The sequence below is a fragment of the Aedes albopictus genome, chromosome 2 (assembly GCF_035046485.1).
Source record: "Aedes albopictus strain Foshan chromosome 2, AalbF5, whole genome shotgun sequence".
NCBI classification, from domain to species: Eukaryota; Metazoa; Arthropoda; class Insecta; order Diptera; family Culicidae; genus Aedes; species Aedes albopictus.
In genome coordinates, this window is record NC_085137.1 from 437,089,427 (window position 1) to 437,107,889 (window position 18,463).

Sequence of the window (18,463 nt, forward strand, 5' to 3'; positions counted from 1 at the left end):
AAAATTGTAGAATACTTCCTTCAGAGAAGATGTTCTCCACACCCATAGCTTGCTCACAGCGGACAATATAGTTTGTGATTGGTGCACTAGGTGGCGTAAACGATGCTGCAAAGAATGCATATTGTCACGATCTATGAGCTTCATTTCCAATACGAAAAAAATATTTCCCTAGAATCTTGACAATGGTTAATAATTTAAAGTTCATTTCTTCGGCAGACTTGTTAATCAATACATACAAAAGTCGATGTATTTATGATTGTATGTTTATATGCTTGTATGTTTATATGTTTGTATGTTTGTCTTTTTGTATGTTTATCTGTATGTACGTACATATGTATATGTGTACGCCGGAACATAGGCATAACTCTGGAATGCGTCAATAAATTTCAATCAAATTTGGCATACGCATTCCTTAGGATGTGGAGGTGGTAGTAGGGGTATTAGAATTCAAGATGACGGCTTAGGTTCCAAGATGACGGTCAAAACTCCAGAATATATGCTTTTAACGGCAATGCTGCTTCGGATACTATGCAACATAGGACTCAAAAATCAATATCCGACGCCATTTTGAAATCCAAGATGGTGGACCATATCCAAGATGACGACCATGGAATGGTAGTTTGATCTATAATATCATGCAATATGGGTATCTATCGATCGGGCTTGATGAGTAGAAATCAAAAATCGATATTTAACGTCATTTTGAAATCCATTATGGCGGACTATATCGAAAATGGCGGCCACGGAATGAGAGTTTGAGCTTAGATACCATGCAATATGGGTAACTATCGATCGGGCTTGATGAGTAGAACTCAAAAATGAATGTTCGACACAATTTTGAAACCCAAGATGGCAGATCATATCCAAGATGGCGACCATGGAATGTTATCGATCGGGCATTATGAGAAAAAGGGAATCTACCGATCGGGCTTTATGAGAAAAAGGGCAGAGGGTCATGGTAGATGGAAGGGTAGTGGGTAGGATAAACGGTGGAGCAGACGGTCGGGTAGAGGGTTTGCGTGAAGGATAGAGTAGAGGGAGTGGAGTACCTAAGTAACCACGGTGTTGAAGCCTTATTGCATGCTGATATAGGGTGTATTTAGAGCAATCATTACTTTACATGCAAACTTAAGGTTGATTTAAAGTGGAAATGGGTAATAATAGAATCAAATTACGATTATTGTGGTATAATCTTAAATCTGTCGCATAATTGCCATTTCCACTTTAAATCAACCTTAAGTGTTCATGAGGTAGGACGAGAATAAAAGGCAAAACCGTTTCGATAGCAACTATATTGTGAAATAGGCTTCAAACTGAAATAAGTATTGGTTTTATAATAATTCTATGATGAAACAAAGTATGACTTACAATTCGGTGTGCCTGGTATTTCTAGCACGTCCAACTTTACTGCGAGTTCAACGTTTACCGACATTCAGATTTCTGCACACGAATTTCTCAGATTTATGTTCTTGACACTAGGGAATCTTAACTGTGGTCAACGGATATCGCTATCCTAGTAGGAAATACAAATGTGGACACTCTAGTTAAACTAACTTCAATTCTAACCAAAAAAATGACTCCGCTCAATTTTACAATTTTCACTATTGTACAAACTCTTCGGTCGAAAACTCATCCGTATTTAAGCATGAAAGAGGGTAAATAATTTCAAAATCACACTGAATATTTCTTCTACGACTGCTGCACTTCACTGTGTCTCGGAAAATGTGGTATGATCACCGGAAATGAATCGTTGACAGCTCGCTCACTGTTTGTAACGGCTGTCACTTGTTTTGCCGCGACGCTTCACCTGTTGGACGCGACGCTTCAGTCAGTAACGCTGGGTGACAGGGTTGCCAGTTGGACGACTTCTGCGGCAACACACCGTATATCTGCATGCGATAAGGCTTCAGCACCGTGGTTACTTGGGTAGAGTAGTTAGGGTAGAGGGTAGGGTTGAAGGTTATGATAGAGCGTAGGATAGAGGGTTGGAAAAGAGGGCAAAGAAAACAGTAATGTAGAGGTTAGAGAGTATGGTGAAGAATTGAGATGAGACTAGATGAGCTGAGGTTTTTTCGAGATACCTTCAGGAATTTTTTCCAGGATTTCTTCAGGCATTCCTTTCGAGAATCTTTCTTCAGATATTGCTTCCGAGATTGCTGTGCGGATTGCTCCGGAGTTCTCTTCAGGGATTTTTGTAGGGGTTGCTTTGGAAAATCCTGCATGGATTTTTTTAGTTATTCTTTTCTGCATTCCTTCAGGGATTTGTGCTGAAATACATTCAAAGATTCCTTCCAGGATTCCTGTTGCTGTTCCTTAAGAGATTCCTCCCGAAAAAAAATATAGATTTCTTCCGAGCTTTTTTTAGGCAATCCTAGATCATAAGGATACCTTATAATACTTGCAGGAATAGCTGCTCAGTGCTCAGCTTCTGACCGGCATTTCTGTCATGACCTCTCTAAGGATTCCATCAGGTATTCTTTACGGGACTCCTTCAGGAATAACTTCATTTAACCAGCATTTTTTCATGAATTTCTGCTGGAATTACTTCACAGATTCAAAGCGCTCTGTCGAAACATATTCAAAGAATGGAATTCTTGCCGTTATGTTTATGTTTTTTCAGACTTTTGTACGTAATTCTAAATTGTAATTGGTAGATCGAATAAGATTGGATTTTTGGGTGCTTTATCATTTTTCATGTAGCCGATGTAACTTTGATTGTGGCCAGAATAACACCATAAAACCCACATATTTTTCACGAATAAAAAAACATGGAGTAGTACAAACATAAGCGGAGACGTTGGTTGAAATTTTATATCAAAACATGGAATGACGATGAACCTGGGCGTGTTAGTGGAATATGTACCTGTAAGTACAAGATACTGAAGACGACCTTATAGTTGAGGTCGAAATACGTATCTGTCAAAGGATACAAATTAAAAGAAACAGTACTTAACACGATTTTCTTATTAAAACATGCAACATTTCTGAAAAATTGCGTATGGTGAGTACGTAAAGAGAGTGTGTGGGGTACTGAAGGAAAAACTCAATTACTTTATTGGAAATCATTATCTGTGTAGAATATAACTTCTACAGTATTTTAACTTTTGATTATGCTACACATAGTGAGCACTCTTTATTTGATTTGTTAAAAAAAAAAATTGAGAAATGTGGAACACTGTAGTCGAAACTACAAGGACCATGCATTGCATACTTTTAGGCGTTTATCGGGTTATATTTCTGCCCCAATTTATAAGTCCTTTTTCTATTCTTTTTAAGTGGTTAGCATCTCTCTCATTTGTTTGGAGCTCTATTGTATCTATACGGATCAGAATATAACGATAGCGTAGAAGTTGTGCTGAAATAGAACTCCAGAAAATTATCAGATATTGAGGACCTATAATGAAATTTTTTTTTTGAATTACACCATAGACTTCATTTTTTTTTTCATCTAATCATGCTTATTTTATTGGAATTTGACCTTTTATAACAAATTTATTTAAAGATTTGAATTGTAAAACACCTTGGGCATTAACGGGTTAAAAAAATACTGTTATAACGGGTGTTTTGATGTAATATGCTGCCTCTCATTCAGACCTAATTGTGAACGAAACAAGCTCTGAACATAAAACTTCGATACACAATCCTTATCACAATATTATCTGAGAAATTAAACCTCGACGTCGGAGTAAGATACTTAGCCACTTATAGTTGAAGAGGCGAAGCGATCCACTATACCTACGTTTGCTTTGAGCATTCGATTCAATCCTTTTGCCGTGGGCTATTCCCGTGATTCTATATATGTATGTATGTTCTGAAAATCGAATGTTTGAGAATAATACGGGTTCCGCGAAATCGACCAACTCACATCGACATTCGCTGCATCCAAATGATAACAAAATTAGCCAGAGAGTCAATTGGTCCACAAAGTGATTTCGCGAGAGTACCCAGCTGTTCCGCGGGTCCGCGCTCGCGAGACGCGAGAGTTAATTGATTGCGCATGGTAAGTGCGAATGAATTCTGTTTGGGTTGGCCAGTTACTACCTAGTCCGTGGCACTAACAACAACAGCAGCCGCTAGTTGGTTGTCGCTGGCCGGTGAGAATGGTACTACTTTCTACCTAATGGAGCAACAATTGAACCCTGTTTGAAATTAATGCATATATTTCTACGAAAGTGCGGAAATGAAGTTTTATATTTAAAGCCTCAATCAAAGCGTAAGTGATGAAAACAATCAGTTATTCCAGAAAAGAATTAAATTAGTAGAAAACTTTAAAGCCAAACGATGGAACTATTTTTTTTTTATTTGTGATGTATTTACGATCAATTGTAAGCATTTATTAAATAACCAATGATCAATGACAGCAGTGGTTGCTTCTAGTGAAACTTGCATTGGACCTGAGTATTTGTGCACTGAAATTGTGAAATCGAAATCAGGAAATAGTTCCTATACGATATAGGAGTTCAACCCAATCACGTCATTCGTCGTGATGGGGCGCCTTAGGTGATTCATCCATTTGCTTTGAAGAGAGAATGAGTGAGAGACGTTATTTGTTTATGATAGATGCAGCCGGCAGAAGCGTAGTGCCGGTGTATCTGCTAGCTCCAACGATAGTTTAGCGGGAATTATTTAGGATTAGGATTAAAGTTCCCAAAACGCAATAATTAAACCTTATAACGTTAAACCTGAAATAACTGAAAAAATACATCCCGAGCAGAAGGGAATAGCAACAGCATAATAAAATATGTTATTTTGGCAAAATGGCTGAGTGACGGGAAGAGTTAGTTTCATGTTATTAAATAACAAAAATTATAACAAAAAAATGTTGTTTAATAACAACCTATAATAGCGAATTTGTAAAATATTTCAATAACAAATGTTGAAATAAAAAAGTTCACAAGGACCTGTCCATAAACTACGTAGACTCTGATGGGGGAAGGGGGGGTGTCTGGTCAAAGTCTACTGTCCTTACAAATTTCGAAAATTTTGTATGGACGAAAGTCTACGAGGGGGGAGGGGGGGTCTGAGATTGCCAAAATTGAGTCTACGTAGTTTATGGACAGCGACCAAAGACAAATTGCGTTCGTTTGAACCAAGAATAGTCATGTTTATTCGGTAAACTGATAAAATATTTAAAACTAAAATTAATATTTTTGAAACTAACTCACTTACATATTCATTTCTACAATACCCATTGGAGAGCCCCCCGTTCCGCCGTCCAACAAGTTCCAGCTGCAAGAGCGATAAAGATTTCTTCCTCCAAAAAGTGTTGAGTTTCCCTAAAAAAATCAACGAAATCCCGTTGTTTTCGGGAGCGTATGCGAACCCCTTGATGTTTGTATTGGAAATGTCACGGGAGAGGTGTGTTTTGCTATTGATAGCAAAGAATTTATAAATTGATTGGGGAAGCAAAGATTTTCGTATATGGACGCCCTACCACGTAAAACAAAAATGTCTACATTCTAACATAAGATGTCGGAAGATGCATGTTTGTTTCAAACATCGATTTGAAGCGAATGCAATTTTTTTTGTCGGTATTAACAAGATTTTTAACCCTAGGCTAGTTCATCTTGGGACCCACGCTTTACTTCCCTTCCGAAGGAAGAATTCACATTATGCGAGTATGTCGGGAGTGGGATTCGATCCCAGGTCCTCGGCGTGATAGTCGTGTGTTCTAACCACCACACCAGGTCCGCTCCATTTCGCTTCAAATGTGACGTTTGATTTGCTTCAAACAGTTTTATTGTTGTGGCCTGTAAGGGTATGCGGTATACCGAAAAGTTTCGCCAACTACACCTCGAAACGAAATTCCGCGGAATTCCACGGAATTCAACCAGGCGAAATTTATGATTTTGAATTTCGTTTCGTTTCGACAAATTCTAAAAATTTCGCCTTCAAAAAATAGATTTTGACGAAATTAAACGGAATTCCGCGGAATGTTTAATTAATTTCGAAAACAAGTTCATTGTGTAAATGCCCTTTTTGAAACAGTTTAAATTTTTAATGGAACTCTTGGAAGGGATTTACCATTACATCGGTATGACCAGGGTGGCCGGGGTGGTTATTCGGGCTCCGGGCCCCCACATTTTAGGGCCCCCTACAAAGACCTTGTTTGTATGCTCATTACCAAGGGACCTTCGCATCCGCTTGGGCCTCGGACAATCCTTGATGCGGGCCTGTGTATGACGAAACGCTATTCACGGTTAAGCTCTTATTTCTTTCGTTAATAAGAAATCCAGTAGAATTTTCTGGCCAAATTATACATGTACGATTTATAAAGCTACAGCCCTAGGCTAGTCCCGAATCAAATGACCTGAAGGTAGAAAATACTTTTTGAATTTTTTGGGAGTAGTTTTTTGATCCCAGGTCCTCGGTGAGAAGGGCATGCACATCAACCATGTCAAAGCTTGACATGTAGAATCTTGAGTACAGATTTATCTGGTAGAATTTTTGGCCTTATATCTAGAGATTATTGTATTTATATTTTTAGAATTTGCGGATTGCGGATCGAGTTTGCAAATGCTTCAATGATTAACGCATTTATTTCGTAAGCATTCTTTGTGAGTTTTACAGGATATTTTCTGATAAATTCAATCATCTATCATTTCTTTGAAGGTTGTAGATTTCAAGCTCTCTTTAGCTTGATTGGTAAACATCTAGTAGTTGATGTTTCCATATCATATGCTTCATGTTTCAGATAAACAACTGATATTAGAGCATCTAACAGAGCTACTAATTTCGGCACTGCAGTCTTGGGGAGTTAAGCGAAAGTTTTAGATATTTCCCAACGTTTCGACTCGTATTATAGTCTTCTTCAGGGGATAATTCTGGCAAATATTTTTATCGTTTGGGATAGCTTAGAACCAGGCTCCCCCCTCTACGGTCTTGCATAGAACTCTCGGTGTCTGAACTATTATACATTGGATACGTAGCGTTTATTCTTAATTTCACCTAATGAAGCAATTGATTTCTTTGAACTACACATCTAGTGCAGATAACGATTGGTTTGAAGAATGTGGCTTATTTGTAGTTCGAGCATATGCATCTTATAGCATCATCACAATGATGCAACGCATTGGTGTAATCTTAAGTCATTGGAGTAATCTTATTCGATTATTGCTGTAAATTTTGAAATTTTCAATATGTGTTGCTAAATATTAAAAAAAAATATCTGAGATCATTTGGGCACTTTGCGCTCTAACTCAGTCAATTTTGAACCAAATGACTTGATTTTTTTATGCAATGAGATGTGCAAAACTCCAAGTAAATTAGTACAATATTTAACTCCTTGTAACGCTTCCCTTGCTCCAAACGAGACTAGGAAAACTCCCAGGGTCGTTATGCAATTTTGTTTACAATCTCAGAATCTTCAGATTCTCCAACATCGAAAGCAGCATAAAACTCAAAATGAATTGCGTGAATGCAAAGGGGTTCATCCACCAGGGTTGAAACCAATCAGTCACACTAACCTTGATTTTCTAACCTCGGAAAGATTTCAAGAGGGAGGGGTGGGAAACTTCAGCTTTTGGAAAATTTACATCGGAAAAGGGCGTGATATACCGGAATGTGTGTAAATTAGGCAAAACTTAATACCTTGTCTAGAAGAAAAGGCGAGATTTTGGTAACGGGGCAACTACAAACATAAAGGGGATTTATTCATGAACTTTGACCTAACTAACCTGCCTCTACGTGATCACGTTATTTACACATATGTTTACAGCTGTTTTGGTATGCTTAAATATAGAAAAACTAACCAGCGCGACTTACGGTTTGTTCCGGGATGGGGACTTCACCAATCTGTTCAGGAACTGTAGACCTAGGGTATCGACGTGAACACTGTCCGACGACCCAACGTGGAAGCGGAGAATAGGCGGATCCTCCGTCTACAATTGGCCGGGGCGGGCGTCGATCAATGGCGTCCTAAACACCAATGGCATTTCAAAATGACGTCCGACAATGCCGTCCACAATGGCCACTCGCTGATTTTCCGGGAAACCCGTTCCAGTCCAGAGAGTGGTGACTCCAGATACCGACCGATTGTAACTTGGACTATTGGCGTAATCTCTCTTCTGCAATTGTCTCCAACGGAGTACAAGCAGGGTTGATCTCTGGCTCAGGGGTGTTTTTGAATAACTAGCCACAGAAGTCCAATGTCGCGACTATTCGTGTGACTAACATCTAGTTTGCCACGACCTTACAGCGTCTGTAGCGGTCCTAGAAGTGTCAAACAAATGTTGTTCACCAAAACAAAAGATCCTCTACAAGCTGGACACTTGAACTTTCAATTATTACAGTTCAAGTAATTAATTCAATTAAATAAGAAATGTGACTACAGCGCCATTGGAGCTCTAGTGTATTTCTATTGTTTTTGATCTTCGAGTGGTCCGATTTGACGTTTGTCCAGCGAAGAATCGGTCTTCCTTACATAAAATTGCAAATACACGGAAAAAGACCAATGTTGGCTTATTCAGGTTCAGATTAGTGTCTATTTTGGGGTTATGTTCGCAAGATCGCAGTTCTCCGTTTAGATTTACATTTTTCCATAGTAATCCGTGTCCCACAATCCACGAGGAACGTGTTTCTATGCTTCTCCACACAATATCCTATACATAATATATTTCTTTTAGGTTATGTACAAAACTAACAAAATTAACTTCTCTAACAAATACTATGCACTTGAAACATTCTTTTAAATTAACCTTTCAACGTTTTGGCTATCTCCACTAACACTAAAATATAAGGAAAAAGAATTACTTAAATTCCGCACATTTTACAAGTCAACTAACACTTTGAGTTTCAATCGCGCCGCGCACTTCTACCTATCTTGAAGTCTTGAGCCAGAAAGAAAGAATTAGCAAAGCTAGGATGAGTGATACACGCTAACGCCGCTCAGCACTAAAGTGCATAATTTCCAGACTACACCAAAAATGTGTAACCCTTGCACATTCACAAAATCAGCTGCTGTGTCCGCAAAATCGTTAAATTTGCAAAATTTTTTGTACAGCAATCTAGCTAGGTTTACTAGTGACCTTGGAAAACAAAAAAAATATCGACATTTCGCATCTAGACGAGTGTACGAGCTGTTTTTGAGAATGTGTAACTGTAACACATTTTTGTGTGGTCTGGAAATTATGCACTTATGAGTAGGGCTTACAAATTTTAGTGCTGAGCGGTTTTACTGTGTAGGCATCGGATTCTGGCTTGACTAGCCCTCTATATTCCATGTCGAGAATCATGCATTTTTCGAAATTAACAATTTCCGTGTATTGATGTAATTTAAGTTGACCTAATAGATGCTTAGAAAACGAACTCTCATGTTTTCACACCTAGATGGGAGTAGTTGTCCCTTATGGGCAAGGTGCGTCAGAAGGAGGTAACCCTAAATGTTGCACTTGGCAGAGTCAATGCCTATTCTTGCAACCAACGGTTACAAATATTGGCTGAATTACAGCTCAAAGTGGTCAGAATCGGTCCAGGGCCCAAATGGTCCTCCATTCTTGTTACGCAAAGTTGGGTACTTATCTGAAATGTTTAGACATATCAAATTGTATTTGAACACCACTAGTCATTCATTCTGCATAAGATGCATGCGAATAGGAATTCAATTGTTAGTTTTGTGAGGAGGTGTTTCCTAATTAGATCACCGAATTTGTGAGTAGTCTATTTTTCATGTTTGTTCTAATAAATGTATTATTTTAGCATTTTTGCTTACCGAAGACAAATCCAATGTCGGGTTTGATGTGAGAAATGCTAGAAAAACGGCAGCCCCAACAACAAACTTATAAATGGAACTGTAGCAAATTGAAGATGTGACTAAACGGAAACACCGCCACGCCACCGCTAGAAAAAATGCAAACACGCAGCATCCATTTCCTGATCAATTTGATATAACTGCAAAATTCCGCGGAACTTTTTCGAAAATTTCGTTTCGTTTCGAAAAATACCGAGTGAATTCGGATTTCGTATCGATCTCACGAAACATTTTTGAATTTCGTTTCGTTTCGTACCGCATCGCATCAGAAATTTCACATATCGTTTCGTTTCGTTTCGCTTTGAAAAAATCCCATACCGCATACCCTTAGTGGCCTGAACAAATTGACAATTTATTTGAATTTACCTCGAATATTTTTGAATTTACCATGTTTTTTTCTGCGTGTTATTGATAACAATCTGAAAACACACAATTTGTTTCAAATCATAACAAAGTAAGTATGGTGTTACATATATATGAATAACAAAACAAGTGTTGATAACATATCCATAACTTTGTTAGTAATTGATAAAATAATGCTCAATAACAACCTGATAACAAAATACGATATAATAATAAAATTATAACAAAACCAGTTATATAACTTGTAAGAATTTGGGAAACATATTTGAAATCATGGACCACGCATTTACCCAGCAAACACAAAGTCATATATGGCGTTGCATAGGATGCTAAAGTGGAGGCCATATGCATACATGCTTCCATATACCCGCGTGTAAAGTGTACGTATATCGCCTCCACTTTAGCATCCTATGCAATATCATATGCGATCGTGTGTTTGCTGGGTAGTAAGTAAGGGTGTTATTATTATTGGCTCTTTATTATGGGGATTTTCAGCCCGAGGCTGGATCATCCCCGCCAGTAAGGGTGTTTTTAATGTTACCCCAAAATCAGCATAGGGAACGTCCATAAATTACGTCACGCTTTTGGGGAGGAAGGGGGGTTTTGTAAAGTGTGACAATCCATACAAAAATGTCTGAGGTCTCATACAAAAAGTGTGACATAGTGGGGAGGGGGGCTAAAAAAGGGCAAATTTTGCGTGACTTAATTTATGGACGCTCCCAATCTGGAATTAGTTTAAAAAGCCAATTAAAACATGTTTTAAAATACTTTTCAATGTTAAGGACAGACTTATAAGAATCCCAAAATGGCCGTCACAATGGCCGACTTTGGCACCTACTCACGATTTCGAGCGCACCTGATCTTCTAATTTTAAGCTTATTACAAGTGAGCAAGAACAAAATAATAAAATGCACTGTTATTTGAAGCTTGCTTCTTGAGATTTATGCGTCTGAAGTTCTGATGCACTGTTGAAGCGGGATTTCAAGACGTTTGTCCGTTATGTTAATGTAAAACACTCTCAGGTGGTCTGAAGATAATAGCGTTTTCCGTATGTGTCAGATCGCTTCGCGGTCGTAGACAACATGTTTTTTTTTTGTATATTCCAGACTCAGGGCTGTTACAAAAGTGTCGATTTGGAAACCGCAAAATCCGCGCCAAGCCATTTGAAATACGCGCCGAGGTCATCAAATCCGCGTTTGTGCAAAAACATATGGTTTTGATGACTGAAGCTTATAAAAAGTCAGACTTTTGTTGTACTCCAGATGAAGAGCATTTCTAGCGATAAATTATTTTTTAATTATTATTTATCTATGACTTTAGATGACAACTTATACATCAAGCAAAAATTTAAAAATGTTGCAAACAGGTCATTTTTTTTAATTCGAATGAAAAGTTTTGAATCGACAGTTCTTCGATTGTTTATCAATCAGTGTGTTCTAGGCTACAGGCCACCCAATCGGCGCCCAGTTCAAACGAAGCCCGCCTAAACGTAACCCAACGAACGAAGGTCGGTTGTGCTCTCTGAGGCGCAAAAAGCGTAAAACAATAACATTTCCTCCCCACACCACCGAGAAACAGACGTCACACTCTACTTGCTTCCCATCGATTTACTTTTCAAAGTTTGTTTTACCCTTATGTGGCCGGCAGGGTACCCGGGTACCCAGCACCCATTTAAAATACACGGTGTACACTGAGGATACTGTTCGTATGTTTTTCATAGTTGACATCTTATGAGTCAGTTAGTTTTATTTTTTCCATCATTTCATAGTTCTCGTATGCTTTTCACACATTGAAAAGCGAAATCCATAAGACTTATCGTATGAAAAATCTCATAAGCAGCATCGTATGAAAATCATAATATGTGTTATGAAACACCATTGCTACAAAACAACAAAACCTATTATTGGCTTTTAACCACTTCAACTTCCGAAGCGTCGATGGGCGAATGAGTAAAGTACGCACTCGCCAACCTTGACGTTCCTGGTTCGATTCCAGGTTGCGATTTTTTTAAATTTGTGCAAAATATTTCATAAAAATATGTACGATAATCATAAGACATAGTTTCAGTTTTTATACGTTATAAGTATGATTTTCATACGTGAGTGTTATGAAATTTATACAGTAACAGTATGACAATGATAGTTGACGCTTTGAATCCAAAATCATAGTTCGTAACTATGATTTTCGCAAGAAAATCTTGTGGCAAAAAATCATAGTTGGTTCGTATGATTCTCGGAGTTGCAGTATCCTCAGTGTAGAAAAAAGCAAAAAGTTTGCCGGCCACATAACGGTTAAAAAACGATGGACGACCAAACACTTCATGATTAGCATTGGGCGATTTCGTTTTCGTAACGATGTTTGTTACGATGTTGTACTCACACCTAGGCTCACAATTTCAGTTATCAAAAAATTTGCGTATCCCGTGACCATAGATTGATCTTTGCACCACATCTATATTTAAGATACTGGTCCTTTGAGATGACCAATCTGAAAAACATGTGCTTCCTAGCAACTTCGATTTTTAAGAAATTCGTGTGGCCCCTGACTCCATATAAAGTTACATATACATATAAATGACGTAGCTTTTTTTGAGCGATATTTAATACCCCCCTCCCTTTTTGATCCCTCCAGCACTTCCTTCTGGAATTTCTCCAAGAATTTCTTTTTGGATTCCATTTGAGATTTCCTCCTTTTTGTAGTCCTCCAAAAACTCCTTTCGGAGTTCATTCTTAGATTCCACCAAAAGTTCCTTCTGAGATTTCTTCGGGAATTTTTTTTTTCTAAGGTTTTTCTAAAAGTTTATCCATGGCTTCCTTCGGGAGGTCTTTCAAAGTTTTCTTCTCGTCTGTTCCACCTTCAGTTTTTTCGAACATCACTTCAGGGATTCTAACCGGAATTTGTTTTGAGATTCCATCAGAACTTCCTTCTGGGTTTCCTAAAGAAATTCCTCTCGGGATTCCTCCAGGAGTTCCTTCTTGGTTTCCTTCAGGAATTCACTCAGATATTCATTCCGAAATCTCTGCAATAAATCCCTCCGGCATTTTTTCAAAACCCCTCCAGGAGTTACTTCTGGGATTCCTTCAGGAGTTCTTCTTCGGATTCCTTCAGGCATTCTTTCCTGGATTCTTCTGGGAGTTTCTTCCGGGATTCCTCGAGGACTTCCTCCTAGGGTTTATCCAGGTTTTTTTTTTCAGGAACTTTTCCGGCATCCCTCCATTTACTCCTTCTGAAATTCCTCCAGGATTTTCTTTCGTAGATTTTACCAGAAGTTCTATCTGGATATCTTCCGGGATTCCCCAAAAGTTGTTCTCGGGATTCCTTCAGAAATTCTTTCCGGGATTCCTTCAATAATTTCTTCCGTGTTTTCTTCAGAAATTGAACCAGGAGTTTCTTCTGAGACTCTACAAATAACTCCTTCTGAGATTCTTCCAGCAGTTTATTAAAGATTTCTCCAAAACTTCCATCTGAAATTGCTCCAGGAACTTCTCACGGGATTTCTTTCGGAATTTCTCTACGATTTCCTTTCAAGTTTCAAGTCCTCTAAAAGTTCCTTCTGAAATTCTTCTGGAAGTTCCTTGAGGGATTCCTTTTGACATACAAATCCTTTTGGGATGTTTTCAAAAGCTTTTTCTGGGATTCCCAGTAGGAATTCCTGTGAAAATATTATCCTTCTCCTGTTGGGGAAACCTATAAAGAACACACTGATGAATTTCTTACAAAGCTGCTAGAGGAGCAACTTAAGAAATTGTTAGAGGAATTCTTCAAGGAAGTCCTGTAGAAACTATACATAAGCAAATCCTAGAATAATGCCATAATGCCAAAATATTTTCCTTTGCAACCTTAGCGGCGTCCAGTGCCCTAAAGCAAGCAGCCAACTATTGGTCGTGAGAAGCATTTGAGCGACATTGATTTCATACACATTATTCTTTCATTATTCTTTACGCAAGATTTCAAAACCATTTTCTCAGATACAGTTGTTGCGTCCGATACCTGCACGCCTTATAAAAGGAAGCCGGGATGTATGTCCATTATTTGTTATTAACATTAAGGACAATTTTGGAGTACACAGCTCAAATTTTCTTGAGCACAAATATAGAGAACCGTCAAACGGATCTGGCTGAAAATGTAACTTAATGTTTACTGTGCGGGAGCAAGCATCAAGTTATATTTTTAGCCAGATAAGTTTGAATGTTCTTTAGATTTGTGATCGAGAAAATTGGAGCTATGTACTCCAAATCCTTGTCCTTAATGTGATGGAAAAAAAAGATCATACTATATATATATATATATATATATATATATATATATATATATATATATATATATATATATATATATATATATATATATATATATATATATATATATATATATATATATATATATATATATATATATATATATATATATATAGGGTGGGGCGGGGCAAGATGGGTCACCTACGGATGGATCACCATAACTTTGTAAAAACAAATCGTATTGGTTTGTATTCGTCCGCTACTCTTTATTACATTAGTTAGCTATGCTTAAAGTCGGTAAAAAGTTCATTAAATACAAAATATGACGTTAAACAAGCAGTTTTAAAAAGTGATCGATTTTGTACCGTGAAAAAAGTGCAGGGCAAGATGGGTCACCTTTTAAGTAATTCACATTTTCTCAACGAAAAACGTCAAAATATGAGATTTGTTCGGCATTCATATATGCTCCATATCCATACTGAGTAAACAAGAGCTACTAGTGAACATTTTATAAATTTATTTGGAATATAAAAAACTTTACGATTTGAGTGGTCCTAAGGCGACTTGAAAATCGATGTTTTCACTAAAAAATTATCATAATTTTATGTTATAATTTTGAGCGTTCATTCCGCTTGATTGAAGTCATTTATGAGATAGTCTTGTAATAAAAAATAGATAACTTTGGAATGCTCCAAAAGTACATTCAAAATTGAAGGTGACCCATCTTGCCCCGCGGCCGTTTATATGGGGATTATATGAAATGTATCGCATAAGAAAAATGGCTAAAAACCATTTTATTTTTTAATTCCAATGAGAGTGAATAATTTTTCAATCAATGCCCCAAACTTTTGTATATTCATGCTGGTCATCTAACAAAATTATTAACATAATCAAAACATAAGTAATGCGCCCGAAAATGGCACTGACCCATCTTGCCCCGCCCCATCCTATTTTTTTATTTACAGGATAATGATACTTTGCTTTCAATAAGCTTAGTAGAAAACTACGTAGCATATCATAAACCCCTACCCCCCTATCGTTACACTTCGTCACAAAATCACAAACACCCCCCTCCCCCCCAAAAAGCTACGTCATTTATGGACGACTCCCAACCATATGTGGATAACGCCTAAAGGTAGGCAATTCATTGAAAAGTTAAAGGCTAGCATCGGAAAATCGTCTATTTTATTGAAATAAAGCGCTTTCATTTCAGTTTTGTTAATAAAATTCAACTCTAGCATACCCTGTAGAGTTAATCCAGTGGTTTTTAATTAAATCTTATTTAGTATTAAGGAAAAGCATACTTGTTTGAAATTATATCTCAATGCGATACGAATCACATATGTAAAAAGTTCGATTTATTTATACATATATCAATGAAACTCAATTGTCATGATTTTTATGTCATTCAGTAGCCAAACAGTAACTGATTCAATGAAAAATAAGTAAAAAAAACAAATACAGTTAGTTCTGTTCCAACGAAGTGTTTGCATCCTATGACAGATACGTATTTCGAGCTCAACTGTAAAGTCGTCTTTGTTTCGTACTTGACTCGACTTGACTAGTGGGAATTAAAAGAAACAGTACCTATGTAACTGGATTTTCATATGCTTACAGATATTTCACAAACACGTTCAGGTTCATCATCATCAATAAAAATGTTTATTTGAACATTTCATGAGGTTCGTCAAGCCGATCCACTTTATCCTGCTGATCAATGATACTCTGGTTTACGGTACACTCTAGTTGTATTAATAATAGCATATGGGTTCCAAGAAATCGACCAACTCACATTGACATTCTCTGCATCGAAATGATAACAAAATAAGCGGGAGAGCCAATTGAATATATTCATGAAGACGACCGCAGGAGATTTCGCGAGAGCGCATCCACCTGTTCCGCGCCCGCGAGACGCGAGAGATTTAATTGATTGCGCATGGTCGGTCAGTGTGAATGAATTTTGTTTGGACCGGCAGCTACTAGACCGTGTCACTAGTAAAAGCGCCGCCAGTTGGTTGCCACTAGCTGGCGAGAGTGATGCTACACTACTTTCTATAGTGGAGCAGCATTGAACCCTGATTGAAAATAGTGCACATATTTATTTCTACAAAAGTGTGGAAATGAAGTTTGATGTTTGAAACACAAATCAAAATGTAAGTACAAACACTCAGTTTTATATTCCGTCAAATGAGTACAAGGGTGGCTTAACACGATAAATTTACTGTATATATTTAAGTATATACATTGCAATCGTGCTATCTCTATAATGAATTGAAAGCAAATTGAATGATTATGAAATAAGCTGCGACTACAGAAGTGGTAGCTTCCAGTGAAACTCGCATTGGTGCTAAATGTTTGTGAAATAAGAATTTTTTTTTAATGTAAAATCGAAATTAGACAATAGTTCCTATAGTAGGGGTAGTCGGGGTAATTTGGCCAATGGGGCAATTTGAGCACCACTGGAAAATCACCTAAAATCTAGTAATTTTTGAAAATCCACCTAGGAGCTCCTAAACTGGCCTGATATTGAAGCGATTGAAACATTAGAACGAAGTAATTTAGTCTCATAGTAAATTAGAAAAATAAAATTTAAAATTGTTGGCCAAATTACCCCGACGAGGGCTGAACAAAAACATCTCATAAGACTTCCCTTGTTTAAATACCTTAAATAACTTTCAAATTAGTTTGTTTTCTGTACACTTCAAGTTGATACTATATGATTCAACACCAAGCGAAGCATATTAAGTTTGTATTGCATTAGGCGATAAAAATTCTTTATTGGAAATAGGGTGCTCATATTACCCCGACGGTTCAAAAACGACCCAAAAACAACACTTTTTTCAAAAATCATATTTTGGCATTTAAACACGATTAGACTATGATATTTTTATGCAACTAGTATAGTATTATCAGAAACATTCTGACCATATGATGTACGAGAGATTCAACGTTGTTTTCTGCATCTTCAATCGACTTTTGCTTAAGGTGGCCAAATTACCCCGATTTACCCTATACACTATTGGAGTTCAATCACGTCATTCGTCATGGGGCGCCTTGGGTGATTCATCTTTTTGCTCTAGCGAGAGAATGAGTGAGAGACGTTCATTTGTGAAGGATGGATGCAGCCGGCTGAAGCCAAATCGTAGTATCGTGTCGGTGCGTCTTTCCTCGCTCCAACGATAGTTTTGCAAATTTCGCGATTATTTGCATTTGTGAATTATTCGCGAGCAGTCGCGCGTTGTACTTTGTACAACAACCATGCGTTCTGCAATATTTTAGGATCCTGATTGGTTAGAGCACAACTGTCTTCGGCAAAGTTGTTGTAAATGTCATGAGCTACTTGCTACTGAAAGTTGATTCGCAATGCGTCTACTAGGCGGCGCTAGTGAGCATGCAAATTTTATATTTAATATCTCAGGATCCTGATGACTTATATGCTCTCTTCGGGAAAGTTGTTTGGTAGATCAAGAGCGTATAGATGATTGGTCGTTTAATTTGAAATTAACCCAGTAGGCTGCGCTAGTGGGCACGTAAATTTTATATCTTATGTATCTCAGGATCCTGATGACTTAGAAATATGGTATCATCGGTGAAGTTGTTCATTAATTCAAGGGCTTTTACAGATGTTTGGCCATTTATGTAGTTTGAAATTCTATCATCAGGCCGCGCTAGTGAGCATCTTATGTAACTTAGGATCTTGATTGCTTAGAAATATGGTGTCTTCGGCAAAAGTTGTTTGGTAGGTCAAAGGCATATAGATGATTGGTTGTTTGATTCGAAATTTCACCACAAGGCAGCGCGGCCGTGTGCAGCATAGTTGTCCCATGTTCCGAAACAACAAACTGAGAAAAACGCGTTTCAAGTTTCAGCCTTGCTTCCTTCTCTACGGACAAGTGTAATAAAAACACAAAGTGAATTCATCAACATAGCTTTAGAATTAGTATTTCCCGGATGAAAAATGACCATTCATTACATGGTAAAGATTATTAACATATGACTGGTTTTATTGTTCACAATAAAACACATAGTAGATATATTGTTACTTTTTACAATAGAAATCAAGCCCATATAGTTCGTACAATAAGTGAACATTAGCTTTATTAGTGACTAATTG

The 18,463-nt window shown here is 37.5% G+C and overlaps 2 protein-coding genes across 2 annotated transcripts in view; both read left to right on the plus strand.

Annotated features, from left to right (window-relative positions):
* Window positions 1–3,837: 3,837 nt before the first annotated feature.
* LOC109402566 (uncharacterized) overlaps window positions 3,838–18,463 on the plus strand; it is a 55,851-nt gene continuing 41,225 nt past the window's right edge. Inside the window, exon 1 of the mRNA XM_062853686.1 lies at window positions 3,838–4,213. The gene's annotated coding sequence lies outside the window, so the exon portion shown is untranslated. The remainder of the gene's footprint in view (window positions 4,214–18,463) is intronic.
* The window catches only part of LOC109402582 (transmembrane protein 258), a 60,162-nt gene continuing 58,077 nt past the window's right edge, over window positions 16,379–18,463 (plus strand). Inside the window, exon 1 of the mRNA XM_062853687.1 lies at window positions 16,379–16,502. The gene's annotated coding sequence lies outside the window, so the exon portion shown is untranslated. The remainder of the gene's footprint in view (window positions 16,503–18,463) is intronic.